Below are 15,320 nucleotides of genomic sequence, written 5' to 3'. Positions count from 1 at the left end.
ATCTATGTTTATTTTTCTAATGACAAACGTAATATACATGGAAGTTGACGTTTGATTTGTATCCACAAATTTTTTTTTCTTTTTGGCCATAGGCTATTTTTCTTTTCATGTGGATGAAAAAACTATATCGTAATCTAATACTTGCAATAATCTCTTGAATCACATTATTTAAAAACTATAGTATTATTTTTATATATTGAAATGCATAAACTTGTATGAATTTAGAAAAGATATATTATTATTTTAATAGATTTAAGTCGGAAATGATACACAGAACTCGTGAATTTGTTCACAGGAAAATGATACATAAGAGATCCAAGTAGTTTCTTTGTATGCCCCGCATGACTTTAAAGTCAACATGGAAGTCAATGGACAATTTGTATCAACGATCGTGTATTCTTTTGGTCTTGGTTCCTTTTTAATTTTCTCTTAATCAAAATAAATCAAAATAAATATCTATATCTATATCATATTATATCATACTATCATACTATATTGATAAATGAGATATTTTTCTTATTATCTCATTCATTTGAAACCCCCCACCCAAAAAATCCAAACATCACATGCATTTGAAACCCTCATATATTTTCACCTTCAAAGTAATTAATCACACATCATAAAAGGTTTTATAATTTATATAATATGTTTAATAAGAAATTAATTGATAATCTACTATAAAAATGTCATTATATTTGAGTAGACATACAAATACAAATCACATACACAATTTACAAAGAAAATAAGTTTAAAAGTTTTGAGTTGGTTTGAGGGCTTTGAACCATTTTTTGAGCCATGTTATTATTTTAAAGTTTTTAATTTGTAAGTTTGTTATATACTAATTTTTATTTTATATTTTTCTTGTTTTAAGTATTTTTTTAAGACAATCATTGTATATTGTGGTTGAAACTTTAATGTAAATTAGAGTAAATTCATGTTATCGATCATATGTTATGGAAAGTTATATAGATAATATTTAATTAAATATTATATATATATATATATATATATATATATATATATATATATATATATGTTTATGTTGCTTCAAAGTAATAATTAATTAAAAATCGTGGATATGCAATATTATTTATAGTATCCATGTATGTCTCTTTTAAAATGCAAATTGTCTATCTTATTACTTTATATTTTAGTACATGTTAAACATTTTAATTATAATAATATGTCTCTTTTAAAAATTTTCTTTAATTTATTAATAATAATAAGTGGTTTTAAAACTAATAAACAATAATTATAAATAATAAAATTATATTATAAAAATCATGGATATGTCATATTACCACCATCTTGACTTTCTGAATTTTGCTTTTTATGAGCACCAAAAGTCAGATCCTTAGGTCTTTGAATCGATGAAAACTACATCTCGTCAAAAATTGCATCTTGTGATTCGATAACAGTGTTAACCGAAACCGAATCATTAGGTTCTATTACATAAAACCTATATGCCTTAGAACGTTCAGCATATCCAATGAATATACAATCAATTCCATGTTCTCCCAAATTCTTCTTTTTGGGCTCGGTGAGTTTTATAACTTCCCCACATCCCCAAACCCGAAAATAACTTAGATTCGGATTTTTCTTGAACCAAAGTTCATATGGGACTGTTTTGTTCCTTTTATTTGGAACCCTATTTAATAAATAGCAGGCCGTTAACATGGCGTCTCCCTATAATCCTTCACTCAATCTCGAGTAAGACAACATCGACTTTATCATTTCCTTTAAAACTCGATTTTTATGTTCAACAATACCATTATGTTGGGCCGTGTAAGGTGTCGTAATGATACCCACTGATTGGAAGTATATGGGATTCATATATTCACCTCCCCTGTCAGTCCTGAGAGGCAGAGACATTTAACCGGAATGTCCAACTGTAATTCCACCTCGGTTTTGTATATTTTGAATTTATCTATGTCTTCATACTTGGAATGTAACAAATACACATAGCAAAAATGAGTGTAGTCATCAATAAAAGTGACTACATACTTTTTATTTCCCAAAGAAGGAGTGGAGTGAAAATCACACAGGTCATTATGTATAAGTTCCAAAATAGCTGGATTTCTAGTGACACTAGGAAAGGGATGTTTTGTCACTTTTGTAAGCATGCATGTTTTACATTTATTAGATGCCATATCAAAGGCTAGAATTAATCCATCTTTTGACATCTCATGCATCCTTCTAAAGTTGACATAACCTAATCTTACATGCCAAAACATAGATTTATCAACATTAGAAACAAAAGATACAAAAATGCAAAATTTTGAACAGGTAATGATTTGTCAACAAGATTTAAACGAAACATTATATTATTTAAATATCCAAAGCTAATAAACATTCCACCCTTAGACAAAACAAACTTATCCGACTCAATAACTTGTTTAAAATCAGCAGAATTCAAACAACTAGAACTAACAAGATTCATGTGAATCTTGGGAACAAACAAAACATCAAATAACTTAATTGTATTTCCAAACGTAAATTCAAGACACACGACACCTAAACCACAAATAGGAATAAAAGAATCGTCTCCCATTTTCAGCACCAACCCATCTTCAAGCGGAGTTAATGATTCAAACATCCGTTTATCCTTGCATAGATGGTTCTTTGCTCCGGAGTCGATCCACCAAGCAACATCATCATCCTGCACATAGAATGATTCAGGGATAAATGAAAACATAATAAACATAATTTTGATTAGAATTATCAAAGTTAGTCAAAAACTGACCTCCTTTAACTTTGGCCGAAGGCCCGTTCACTTTCCCATTGACTCCACTGTTTCCAGCACCATTGTTGCCCAAATTCACACGACAGTCATGCTTGCAATGCCCAGCCTGATTGCACCTCCAACAAACCAGATCCTTTCTCTTTTTGTTGGAGTTGCTTGGGACATGTTCCTGCTTACGTATGTCATGTCCTTTGTGGTTCTGGTTCCTTGGTTTGTTTTCAACCATATGAACCGAGGGTTGTCCAGGCTCAAATTTTTCCTTTGGGTTTTTCAAATTTGTCACTTTCCTTCGCGCGAAGAGATTCTTCAATACGAATGTGACTAGCAAGTTGAACCAAAGACAGTTCCTCCTTTTGATTTTTCAACTTGTGTTTGAAGTCTTTCCAGGATGGATGCAGTTTATCAATGATGGTTGACACAACAATGGACTCATACATATTCATATGGTGCAGTTTAAACTGACCGTATATGCCAAGGAGTTCATTGAATTGTTCAGTAACAGACCTTGAGTCATCCATCTTATAATTGTTAAAGTCACTGACCAGAAACTTCTTGCTAGAAGCATCCTCGGTGATATACTTCAACTCAAGGGTGTCCCACAACTCCTTGGCACACAAGGCTTCACTATGGATATCAAATAAAGCATCATACATACCGTTCAGAATGTGACCTTTGCAGATGTAGTCATCGTTGTCCCACTTCTGTCTCTTCTTATCTCTTCAATAGTCTCAACAACACCTTCCTCTGGCTCCGCTGGTCTTGGAGTAGTCAGCACATATGTTGCTTTCAGAGTAGTCAGCATGAAGTGCATCTTCTTCTTCCAGCTCCTGAAGTCGACACCTTCGAACTTCTCCAGCTTTGCAAACTTAGTGGTTTGAGTCACCCATCTCCAAGAATAGTAAATATCAGTTTGAATGTTGGGAAATTTAGGGTTTATAGTGGAGATCTGGATACCAACTTGGATCGTAATATCACTTTCCGAACTGATATTTCTACCCTATGCTTGAGTTACAAGAAATTCATCCTAGGATAATCATAGTGGACACTTACGATTCTAGGCAAAGAAATCGTAAGCCAATATGCTACAGGATTTTTGAAAGTATGATGAAAACGAGAGCTTAAGATCGTCCTATTTTTCTGAAAAGAAGAGTCGTTTATATAATAAACGATATTAGGGTTTCATTAGGGTTGGGCCGCTATGGATTCCTTTAGAAGCAAGTTAAGGTAATCCAGATTTTAATGGGGATTTAGGGTTACCAAAACTAACGAGTTTCGTTAGTTTTACCATAATCACCCTCAAGAATCGAAATATCACACTAGCAGGACCCCAGGGGCGCTGTCCCTTTGGAAACCCCGGAGCCAAGGGCGCTGCCCCCAGACCCCCGACTAGTCATCGAACCGGCTACTAATTTGATCTTATACATGCGTGCACTCCGTACCAACCCGTACACATATTAGAAAACAAATTAAGAAGCCCCTTAGCTCACATGCTAATTCAAGTTACACAAAATGACATGGTGACACTAAAATCACCAACATCTTACTCCTCTACATATTGTTCTTTACACGAGCACCACAATGATTCTTTGTATCCTGGCTGCCACTGCAGGTAGCAACGCTGGCACCAAATGTTCTGACGATGTAAGAATTTTATTTTGCTGTTCTGATGACCAAATATGTGCTCTGCACTGTCAACAACCGTTCTCACACACTCTGAGACCAAAATACTCGTAGATCATCAACCACTCGAAATTGCTTTTCTTGTGATCAATCTTCTCAAAAATCAATGTCTCCTTGTTATCATCTCCAACAACCCCCATCGATGTCGCCTTCTGATCTAACCACCGCCTCCTACGATTACAAAAGCCTAGTATAAGGTGGAGTTACCAGATTCTTTGTAGGGGTCGTTTATCACCGTTGTGTGTAACTCAACTCAATCGCCACCGTGTTTGGACAACATTGGCCTCCTTCAGGTAACACACATGGGAGGAGATTTGACGGTTTTGAACATGATAATCAATTTTCCTGAAGTTGGTTGACCACTGACCAGAAACCATTCCCAAATTCATCCTGAAAACTAACGAGCAAAAAGAACACAAAATTTATATCAAGCGATTCTTTTTATATATTGAACTTCAAGTCAAATTTCCATGGGACTCTTAAACATGGAACGAAAAAAATTTCTGTAAAATTTGATGATCAAAATCCCTAATAGAAAATCTCAATTTGTTTATACCTAAAATAGAAATAGAGTGATTATGGTCGATGAGAAACTAAACGGACAAAACACACAATCGAAGGAAGGCATCGAGAAATTGAGGAAAATGTTAGAAATAACTGAAATTGAAAAGGAAGGAGATGTGTATGAACACATGCGTCTCCTCTGTACGCGTTTCCTAAGTACTTCTCCATTGATCTTCTCTGTATGCACTAGAGTTTTGGTAATGGGGGAGGCAGGGGATGAAACCGAGCAATGTGTATGTGTGTATGTGTGTGCGCGCCTTTCTCTTGCCTTTATCTCCACATATGGGAAGACTTTATAATTGTTATCAGTTTATCACTAAACCAACCGCCATATGATTGATATGTAGATGAAAGTTTGACAGATGGGAAGAAATTAGAATGACGAAGCTACATGTCAACACCTTCTAGCCAAATAAAAAAGCCAAATAACAAACCTAACCGGTTATAATGGGTTTGTTACCTTAATTAGCCGGTAAAACACAAGTTGGTTCCCTTCATATGCAAAAAAAAAAATAATAATAAGATGACAAACTTTTTAAAATAAAAGTGATAAATTGGTTGGGCTAAAGTGACAAAGAAACAAACAGGTTGGGAGCACGTTGAAACTTATCCAAAGTGTAATCTAATACTTACAATCTCTTGAAATGATACACGAAATTATAAATTTAAATACCGATATTATGATTTCGATATATCTAAGTCGGAAATGAGATAAACGAACATGTGGATTTGTTAATAGGAAAAGGGAAAATGTCATGTTATCCTAACGAACTTGTCAAGTTTGTTTTAAAAGGTCACCCAATTAATCTTTTTTGTACATTAAGGGAACGACATATAAATTGACCGGTTGAAATGGTCCCTTGACCTATAATAAAAAGTTTCCATAACAAAGCATTAAAAAAACCGGTGGGGTGGCTGCCTAGTCACAGCTTATGTGGCAATTGACTCTGGTCCACAGTCAACCCTTGGTCCCTAAGATTGGACACATCGTTACTGGTCCCCCTTATATAAATAAAGCAATGTCCTAATGAGTTTATCACACCCACTTTGTTACCCTTATCGGTCTCTTCGTTTGTTCTTCCTTTCGTTTCCCACTTTGTGAGTCCATCGAACACAATGTCCTAATGAGTTTATCACACCCACTTTGTTACCCTTATCGGTCTCTTCGTTTGTTCTTCCTTTCGTTTCCCACTTTGTGAGTCCATCGAACCACCACTTCGAGATCTGCAAGCATTAAAGAACACAACCCATAAACGTTTATTAGAATAATTGCTACAATGCACGTGATGAAACTTAATTGTAAAAAAAACATATATGAATGGAACAAGAATGGTTTGACTTTGACTGTAGGTAGCAACTAAATTACAACATAACCTATATATGGTATGTATCTAATACTGACTAACAAAGTATGCAAGTACAACCAGGGACACCCTTTATACCAGAAATGTAACTTCTAGCAACCTTAAAACAGATGTGAGATGAAAGATACATAACCTAAAACAATTTCATTAAAACAGAGGGAGTATATAATATTTCTCTTTAAGGCTAAACACACTAAGTTGATCAAATGAAGGCATCACCTGAGTTAGCATTCACACACATATAGAGAAGCTGCAAAACAAAGAATCAAGCCAATCAATGCATGATTTTGGGTCAATTATAAAATTAACGACCATAGCTAAACATGGTGTAGAATATCACCGATCAATGAATGATTTTGGGTCAATTTTTTATTATTTCATCAATAATTGCAAATTATTGAGCATATTATGGTTTACACATGATATATATTAACATCAACCTAAAAATCCATTACCCATAAACACCAGTATGTCGGTTTATGTATAATCTGAGTAAAAGATCGAAAGAACATAAAAACTCACAAGGACCTTGAAGTAGATGTAATCATCGGCGTTGAAGCACCTTCATAAAGATGAATATAGTACCAATTATTGATTGAAAAATGGAAATTTTCAAACTTCATGGTTGGATTCACAAAACAACCACCATGTTTTTTTTACAAGAATTAGTATACAATACTTACCTAGTTCTTCATGATGTTAATTGGGTCATAAGGGCCTTGTAATGACCGATTGCTTCTTGTAAAACAGCACCCATTTGCTAATTTGTTAGTTATTCCAAAATCAAATGATTTTCGTGAAGAAAAATCACGAATTTACTTCAGAAAGGGAAGAACAGAATGTTATGCATAATTGAATTTATTACCCACCCATGTTCAAGGTAAGCTTTTGGACGTTGTACATTGAAATCAAGATCCCATCTTTGCAAAGAGATCAAGGAATTCTACCAGTGAAGTTGTTTTTGTTGAACCTCAAAACTACCAAATATGTAAGTTTTTTCCCAATACATTTGGGAATATATCCACCGAGTTTATTGTCACCCAAATCTATGACTTCCAAAACTTGTAGATTCCCTAATTCCCAAGGAAGTTTACCAATAAAGCTATTGTTGTTCATTATCCTCTCTAATAAATGAAGGTTTTTTTTGCCACTTGTCAAATTCTCAAAAGTTTTGCCACTTGTAATTTTATGGGAGTTTTAGAATTATTATTTTCCACTTGTTATTTTTTAGGAATTTTCATTTTTTTAAAATTAAATTTCATATAAGGAAAGAGAATCATTCTATTAATTTGATAATAAAGTCTAATAAATGCTTTAAAGAATATTTGATTTCTTTTATAAATATTACAAAAGATTATATTATGTTATGTAAAAGTATTACTTTATAAAATATTTAATGATTAAATATTGATATTAAATTTTTATTTTTAATAAACTCGTGTAATACACGGGTCTCACACCTAGTTTAAGCAATATAATAATGAATTACGAGCAATTGAACATGGAATGATACTAGAGAGCTGATTTGAGATTAATCTCATGGTAGATTCCAAACACAATTGGTAATTTTCACCTGATACAATAGACAAATTTAATAATTTATTGTTCCATTAAAAATATAACCAAAACTGCAAACAAATTTAATAAAAAGAATGTTTAAAGGCATTTTAATATATATGAACTTACAATATTTTTAGATAAACGGTAAGATGGTAACTTTACTTGGAACATGACCAAAATTGCTATAAAACATCAAAATAACCACCAAAATTGCAACAAATTCTTTTATTGTTTTGGAACAAAAATGCTTTTCTGAGGATAACTAGTCAAATCTATTCATAAGAAGTCTAATTATTTTCACGGTAGACCTCACATATGAATTTAAAGTCGATAAAGTAGCCCCCAATGTTCACATATTTGTTCTATTATTATTTTTTCACACTGTATTAAACCTTAAACGTTGGGCTACTTTAACTGAATGCAACATTCATTTTATTTATTTGTTTGTGTTTATTATTTAATCAGGCTGTGGTATATATTAGACAATGTGTTTTCAAATTATATGGTTCAGGCAAAATATTTTATCCACTTGAAGCAATTCAAAGTACACAACAAAACTCACCAGTAATTAACATGGTTTAATGGAGGAGAGGAGCAATCATGAAGAGCCATGCGATGATGCACTCAAAATGATCTAAATTAAGAAACAAAATGTATAAAGTAAACAACAAGGTTAAGCATGATACAATATATGAAAAACTTAAAACACATAAGTAGAAAGGGGGATGGGTCAAGAAAATCCAAAATCAAAAAAACTGACAAAATATCATAAACTTAGAAATAATATAGTATCAGAAGTGACTTTATGACCCTCTTTACATCTATTGTCAATGATGATATGCCTTGTGGAGGATTACATAACATAGATGATGATGAGAAAAACATAGCTATCCTATCCTATCCAAAACCAACAGATTTCTGTAACAAATACCAACAATACAACTTCATGTCAATCAGAGTGATTGTCTGAATAGACTGAACACCATACAAACAAACACAAAAATATGAGATTAACCCTAATCTAATCTCATAACTTGCAGACTCATGAGAATATAATCAAACAATCAACCAAGATCACTGCCATTGCAGATTCATACTAGACCAATAGTCTTATCTAAATACCAAATCCAACAAAAAAAAAAAAACTCCACCTTTCACCCAAACATCCTCTTTCTAAACATGAAAAACTAGAGATTTTACAAATGAAGAAATAAATAATGAGTCAGTTACATGGTTCTTACTTACTTGGACCAATGTAGAGGAAAACTGAGGGATGCAACCGCATGTTGGGAGTGAGAGCAGCAGCAGAAGGTCGAGAATTAAAAAGAAAAAAAAAAATCTACAACTCAAATACATAGTAATCTAAATCTACAACTTGATCATGTATAAATACCAAATCCAAAAGAAATTTTGTAAATTAGCACCTCTAAACAACACTGATATCACAAAGGTCATACAAATACAAAATCCAAATAGTAATACATTAGAATAAGCATATCTCAAAAGCAAAACCATCGCTGATAACATGCATTCAAGAACTACTTGCATTCCACATGATCTATGCAGCTATTCTCTTCCTCTCTTGAACTTGGCAACTCTTACCACAACTGCAACGTATATCTTATCCATGGTTTCCTCAGCAAACATGAAAAGTTTGTGTCTCCACTGCTTCTTGAACATCAGAACTCCAATAACACCCCAAAACCCTGTCCCAAAACCACTCATTATATCCACATAAAACAACCATACCTCCATCTTCTCATCAGCTGCTTTGTGTTTCTTCTTGCTTGTTGTTGTTGTTGAATCTTGATGATTTGAGCAAGTGTTTTGCAATGGAGGTCCACATAGATGTTTGTTCCCAGCATATATTGATGGATCATCAATAAGCGTCTGCAGTTGATTTCCTGTTGGAATTTGTCCCGAAAAGTTGTTGTGTGACAAATTCAAATGGCTCAAAAAAGTCAAAGCTGCCATGCTTGGAGGGATGCTCCCGCTCAACTTGTTTTTTGAGAAATCAAGAGTTTCCAACTTCATCATCTTTCCAATGCTCTCTGGAATACCCCCTCTCAGATGATTATTAGACAGATTCAGACCCACCAACATAGAAAGTGCAGTTAGCTCGACCGGTATTTCTCCCACAAGTTTATTGCTTGAAAGGTCCATGTTATAAACCATTCTCCAAGTTGTTGTATATTCAAGATCAACACCTTTCATGACCTGAATCACATTCTTATCAGAATCGAAATCTGGATAATGCTCATATATCGAGTGACTCACAACCATGCCATTTAAGTTTCCTACACACGGAGGGATGGTTCCGGTTAAGTTGTTGTATGCAAGATCCAAAATTTGAAGATTTGAATTTTTGCAAAGAGATGGAGGAATTCTACCAGTGAAGTTGTTTTTGTGTAACCTCAAAACCACCAAAGATGTAAGTTTTTTCCCTATCCAATTGGGTATATTTCCATATAATTTATTGTCACCCAAATCTAAGACTCCCAAACCTTGTAGATTCCCTAATTCTGGAGGAACTTCACCAGTAAAGTTATTTTTGTTCAAATTTAACCAAAATAATGATGAAATAAGAGCAATTGAGCTAGGAATGGCACCAGAGAGCTGATTTGAGCTTATACTCATGATAGCCAAACCCTGCAGATTCCCCATACAGTTGGGAATTTTCCCACTTAACATGTTTCTTGAAAGATCAAGCCCTTTCAAATCTGTTCTTCTGCATAATGACCTTGGAATTGACCCACTGAAAAGGTTATATTCCAGAAGTAATACAGCAAAAGACCCATATACATCATCATTTTTCGGATTAGGAAGGTTTTTCAAAGATCCGCTGAGTTTGTTGTGAGAGAGATCTAAATAAGGAATGATGGGCATCTTCCGCAGCCATGTGGGCAGCGGCCCCGAAAGTGTAGCATTGGATAACTCTAACCTCTTAAGTTTCCTCTGATGTCGAAGCCACTGCGGAAATCCATTCCCAATATTGCAAGAACTGAGATAAAGAGTTTTCAACTGGAATGGAGGTATCCACCCACATGAAACATTGAATGTCAGCTTAGTGTTGGAAGAACTATCCAAGTACTTCAACATCGAAAGGTTAGCCAAATGGGCTAATTTTCCAAAGAATTGTTAGAGATATAGAGATGACGGAGTTTGGCAAGTTGCCCAATTGAAACTGGAATAGTCCCTTCTAACAAATTAGATTCTAGATACAATTCTGTTAAAGCTGCTAATTTTCCAAGGGATTCTGGAATTGAACCATTCAATTGGTTAGAAGAAAGGGCGAGTTGGGTAAGATTCCCAAGGAATTCTGGAATGGGACCAGTCAACTGGTTTTCATATAGATATAGTACTTGTAAAAATCTTAATCCTGTTACAGATTCAGGGATTGAACCAGTCAGTCCATTCTGCGATAGATCAAGGTGTCTTAAATTCGCCAGTCTTCCAAGTGTTTCTGGAATTCTACCATTTAAACTCTGACTTAATTCCAGCAACTCCAAAGAATATTGGGAGCATTCTGATGCGTTTTTTGGTGGGTCAGTCATTTCCATATCAAACTCATTATCTGTTACACTTAATCGTTTCAGGTGGCACTGTCTCCAGATACCAACATGCTCAATTTGCTTAAACTTGTTACTAGAAAGATGAAGGACTAGAAGTTTAGGCAGAATAGGAAGAGATGAATTCAGCATGGTATCTGAAAGGTCAAGGACTTCTAGGGAGCTCATGTTTGTCAATACAGATGGAAATATGCTTCCAAGTGGATTATCGCTAAGATCAAGGTGTTGGATGTTAGAAAGTGTACTGTAATTAAGATGTGGAGAAGATAGATGCGTCTTATCCAGCCCACAACCTGACAAATGAAGCTCTGACAAAGAAGGGATCATGCTTAGTAGCTTTGGAAAGTTCCATGCCAAACTATGATTAAATCCAGAAAGACTGAGGAATGTTAGGGATGTCATGTTTTGAAGAAGGCCAGGGAGTGGACCTTTGAAAGAATTGTAGCCAAGATCGAGGTGTTTTATATTAGGAAGTATTCTACTGGAATTAAGAAAAGGACCAAGATTAACATTGGAAAGTCTACAATGTGACAAACTTAACTCTTTTAAGGAGGGAATCATGTGAAGCATCATGTCCCAGTTTTGTGCTCCACTAAGATCCACATAACTCAAGTTGAGAAGCTCGAGTGACAAAAGGCCAAAAGCCCATGCCATATCATCTGCCTTGAGTTCATTATAATTTGAACTAAGATCAAGAACCTTTAAATTAGAAAGATTTCCAATGTGAGGAGGAATAATACCATCAAAATTAGCATAAGAGAGACTCAGGTAACTCAGGTGTTTCAAGGATCCAATAAACTCAGGGATCCGACTTCCTTGGAAATCATTCCCACTCAAGTCGAGGTATTTGAGATGCCTCAACTCTGCCAAAGAAGAGCTCACCTTTTTACCAACTAAGTAGTCATAGAAGTAATCTCCTTTGAGATGAAGACGTTGAACATTTCCAGTGACACCGTCACACTGGATTCCTTCCCACAGGCAACACTCATTTCCAACCCATGATGACATCATTCCTGAGTCATCTTTGACAATACTGTGTTTGAAGTTGAGAAGAGCAAGTCGCTCTTGCTCAGAGCAAAGGACACTAACATTTCCAACCCCCAAACAAGTATATGTGGCTGCAAACAAAAACACACATATGAAAATGAGATGGATCCCCATTATCAACCTTAACTCAGTTTTAGTTTAGAAGAAAGTTGAAGTAGAAAGATGGGTTGTGATGAAGAAGTGATGGGTTATTATGATGAAGCAACGAGTACATTTATAAAGCCATAAATGAATATTGGAAGACTTGGAAGTCAAAGGAGAATTTGTATCCACAACCTTATATTCTTATGCTATTTTTTTTTGTCTGTCAATCAAAAAAAGTGGTTTGTGGGACAAGACTATTCCACACAGCACATGGAATTCTATTTTGCCACAAATTTTTAACAAAATATGAATTGAATAAAACACAGTATTTGACAAACAAGCATCTCCATTTTGATAAATCATAGATACATTATAAATATTTTTAAGTGATGGTTACAATTATTTAGAAATCATGTTATTATTTTGATATTATTATAAAGTCTAAATAAAAACAGTGTTCAAGATTACTAATCAATATGTTCACATTTATGATACACAAGAGGCTCCATTTAGTTTTATTATTATTTTTGACATTACTTGTATCAGAACTTGGCCTCCCTAAATCACATGCAATATTCAGTTTCTTTATTTGTCTTATGTTATTATATGAAAATAATAATTTTAATTTATCACAACAAAATTACAAGTTGCAAACTAAGCAGTATATCATTCACTACTACAGTATTCAAGTGTTTTAAAAAATGTGATGAAACAAGTTTATCCACATGCTTTTGGTCTTTGTCTATATCTACTTTTCCCCAAAATAGGCATGGAAATCAATGTTTAATTTGTATCCACAAAATTGTATTTTTTGGTCATGAGCTAATACTTCCAATCTCTTGAATCACATTATTTATAAAAAAACTATATTATTATTTTTATAAATTAAAATACACAAACTTGTGAATTTAAAAACTATATTACTGTTTTAATATATTTAAGTTAGAAATGATACATGTATTTGGGAATTTGTTCACAAGAAAATGATACATAAGACTTTGAAGTCAACATGGAAGTCAACGGACAATTTGTATCCACAAACTTGTATTCTTTTGGTCCAGGTTCACTTTTAATTTTCTCTTAATCAAAATAAGTGGTTTTGGTCTAAGTTTATTCCCCATAGCACACGTAATTACTTGGTCACAAGTCTTTAACAATTTATGAATTGAAAAAAGCACAATATATATTGACAAACAAGCATTTATGTATTTGAGAAATCAAAGATAGATTATAAATTTTTGTAAATTATTGTTCTATATTATAAAAATGATTTTTGGTTTCAACGATTTAAAAAACTAGATACAACAGAACAAGTTGTTTTTAGTATTATTTGATGTAACAATGTTAATGTGTCAAGGAAAGGAAACGTATTTTAATTTTTGATTTTTTAGCTTGTTCCTAACAGTATGCTGGAGAAGGGTACAAGACTTGACATTGCATTTTGTGGAGTGTTTATGAAAATAAAATTTTAATTTATAACAGAAAATTTACAAGTTACAAATATGATGACTATGTAGCCCATGCATGTGATGTGATGAAACAAGTTATTGTGATGGGAGACTTGGAAGTCAATTGAAAATTTGTATCCACAAGACAAGACTGCATGCTTATAGTCTATCTATATTTACTTTTCCTTTGACCAAAACAAGACATGGAAATCAAATGTTGATTTGTATCCACAAAATTGTATTGATTTGGTCATGGGCTATTTTTCTTTTTAATTCTCTCAATCAAAGAAAGTGATTTTTGGCTAAATCAATTCCCCATGTCACACGTAAATGCATTTGCCCACAAAAACAATATATATGATGGTTTTAAGACTTATCATAATTAAAGATTATAAACTTGATTTTGAAATTTAATGATTTACAGAAATACCTAAAATATATATATTTTTTTTATTTTAAAACTTATTCAAAGTGTAATCTAATGCTTACAATCTCCTGAATCACATTATTTTAAAACTATATTGTTATTTTTATGTATTAAAGTCAGGAATGATACAGGAACATGTGAATTTAAAAAACTACATTAAATGATACATGAACTTGTGAATATGTTACCTCACATATGATTCTTAAAGTCCACAAAGTAGCCCCCAAAGTTTATGTTATATCTTTGACACTTGGGTTCCCTAAATTACAGGAAACATTCGGTTTGTTTATTTGATTATTTTATTAAAGTGTGGTGTATACAAGACATGGTGTTTTTCAACTATTATGAGGTTCACATAGAAAAAATCACCCACTCGAGTTAAAAAAAATGACCTGTAACATGGTTATGAGTATAATATATGATGCATCTTCAATGACCTAAAGAAACAAATCAAATAAAGTAAAGGGCAAGGTTAGTCGTTATATATATATATATATATATATATATATATATATATATATATATATATACCCTCAAAACACATAATACAAAAGGGTTGAACCAAGGGAAAAACTAAAATTACAGAAACAAGGAAAGCATCATAACACAAGAGATAATGAATACATAAAAGCTTTTTCACGCTCTGTAGGTTGAACCAACATAAATATAATGATAAAAAACCCTACAAAATTAGAATGTTTTGGATAGCTAAAATGTGTGTATAACCTACAGTAAAGTAATTAACATGTAGAATTTTCAAAGCCCAGTGGTCGGCATATTTAAAAATTAATAACCATGATATATCTTGCAAGAAATTACCTTCCCAATTAAAAT

General features: G+C 33.3%; 1 pseudogene across 1 annotated transcript; it reads right to left on the bottom strand.

Annotated features, from left to right (window-relative positions):
- Window positions 1-9,262: 9,262 nt before the first annotated feature.
- LOC145065845 (receptor-like protein EIX2) lies at window positions 9,263-14,852 on the bottom strand (annotated as a pseudogene). Its single transcript, XR_013688542.1, has 2 exons — window positions 14,675-14,852; window positions 9,263-12,598 (listed from the first exon to the last, which is right to left on the bottom strand). The product of XR_013688542.1 is annotated as a receptor-like protein EIX2 (transcript).
- Window positions 14,853-15,320: the final 468 nt, after the last annotated feature.

Source organism: Lactuca serriola, chromosome 8, assembly GCF_051521515.1.
Source record: "Lactuca serriola cultivar US96UC23 chromosome 8, Lser_US96UC23_V15, whole genome shotgun sequence".
Lineage (NCBI taxonomy): Eukaryota > Viridiplantae > Streptophyta > Magnoliopsida > Asterales > Asteraceae > Lactuca > Lactuca serriola.
The sequence above is the reverse complement of the archived record's forward strand: the minus strand, read 5'-3'. Positions and strand labels throughout refer to the sequence as shown.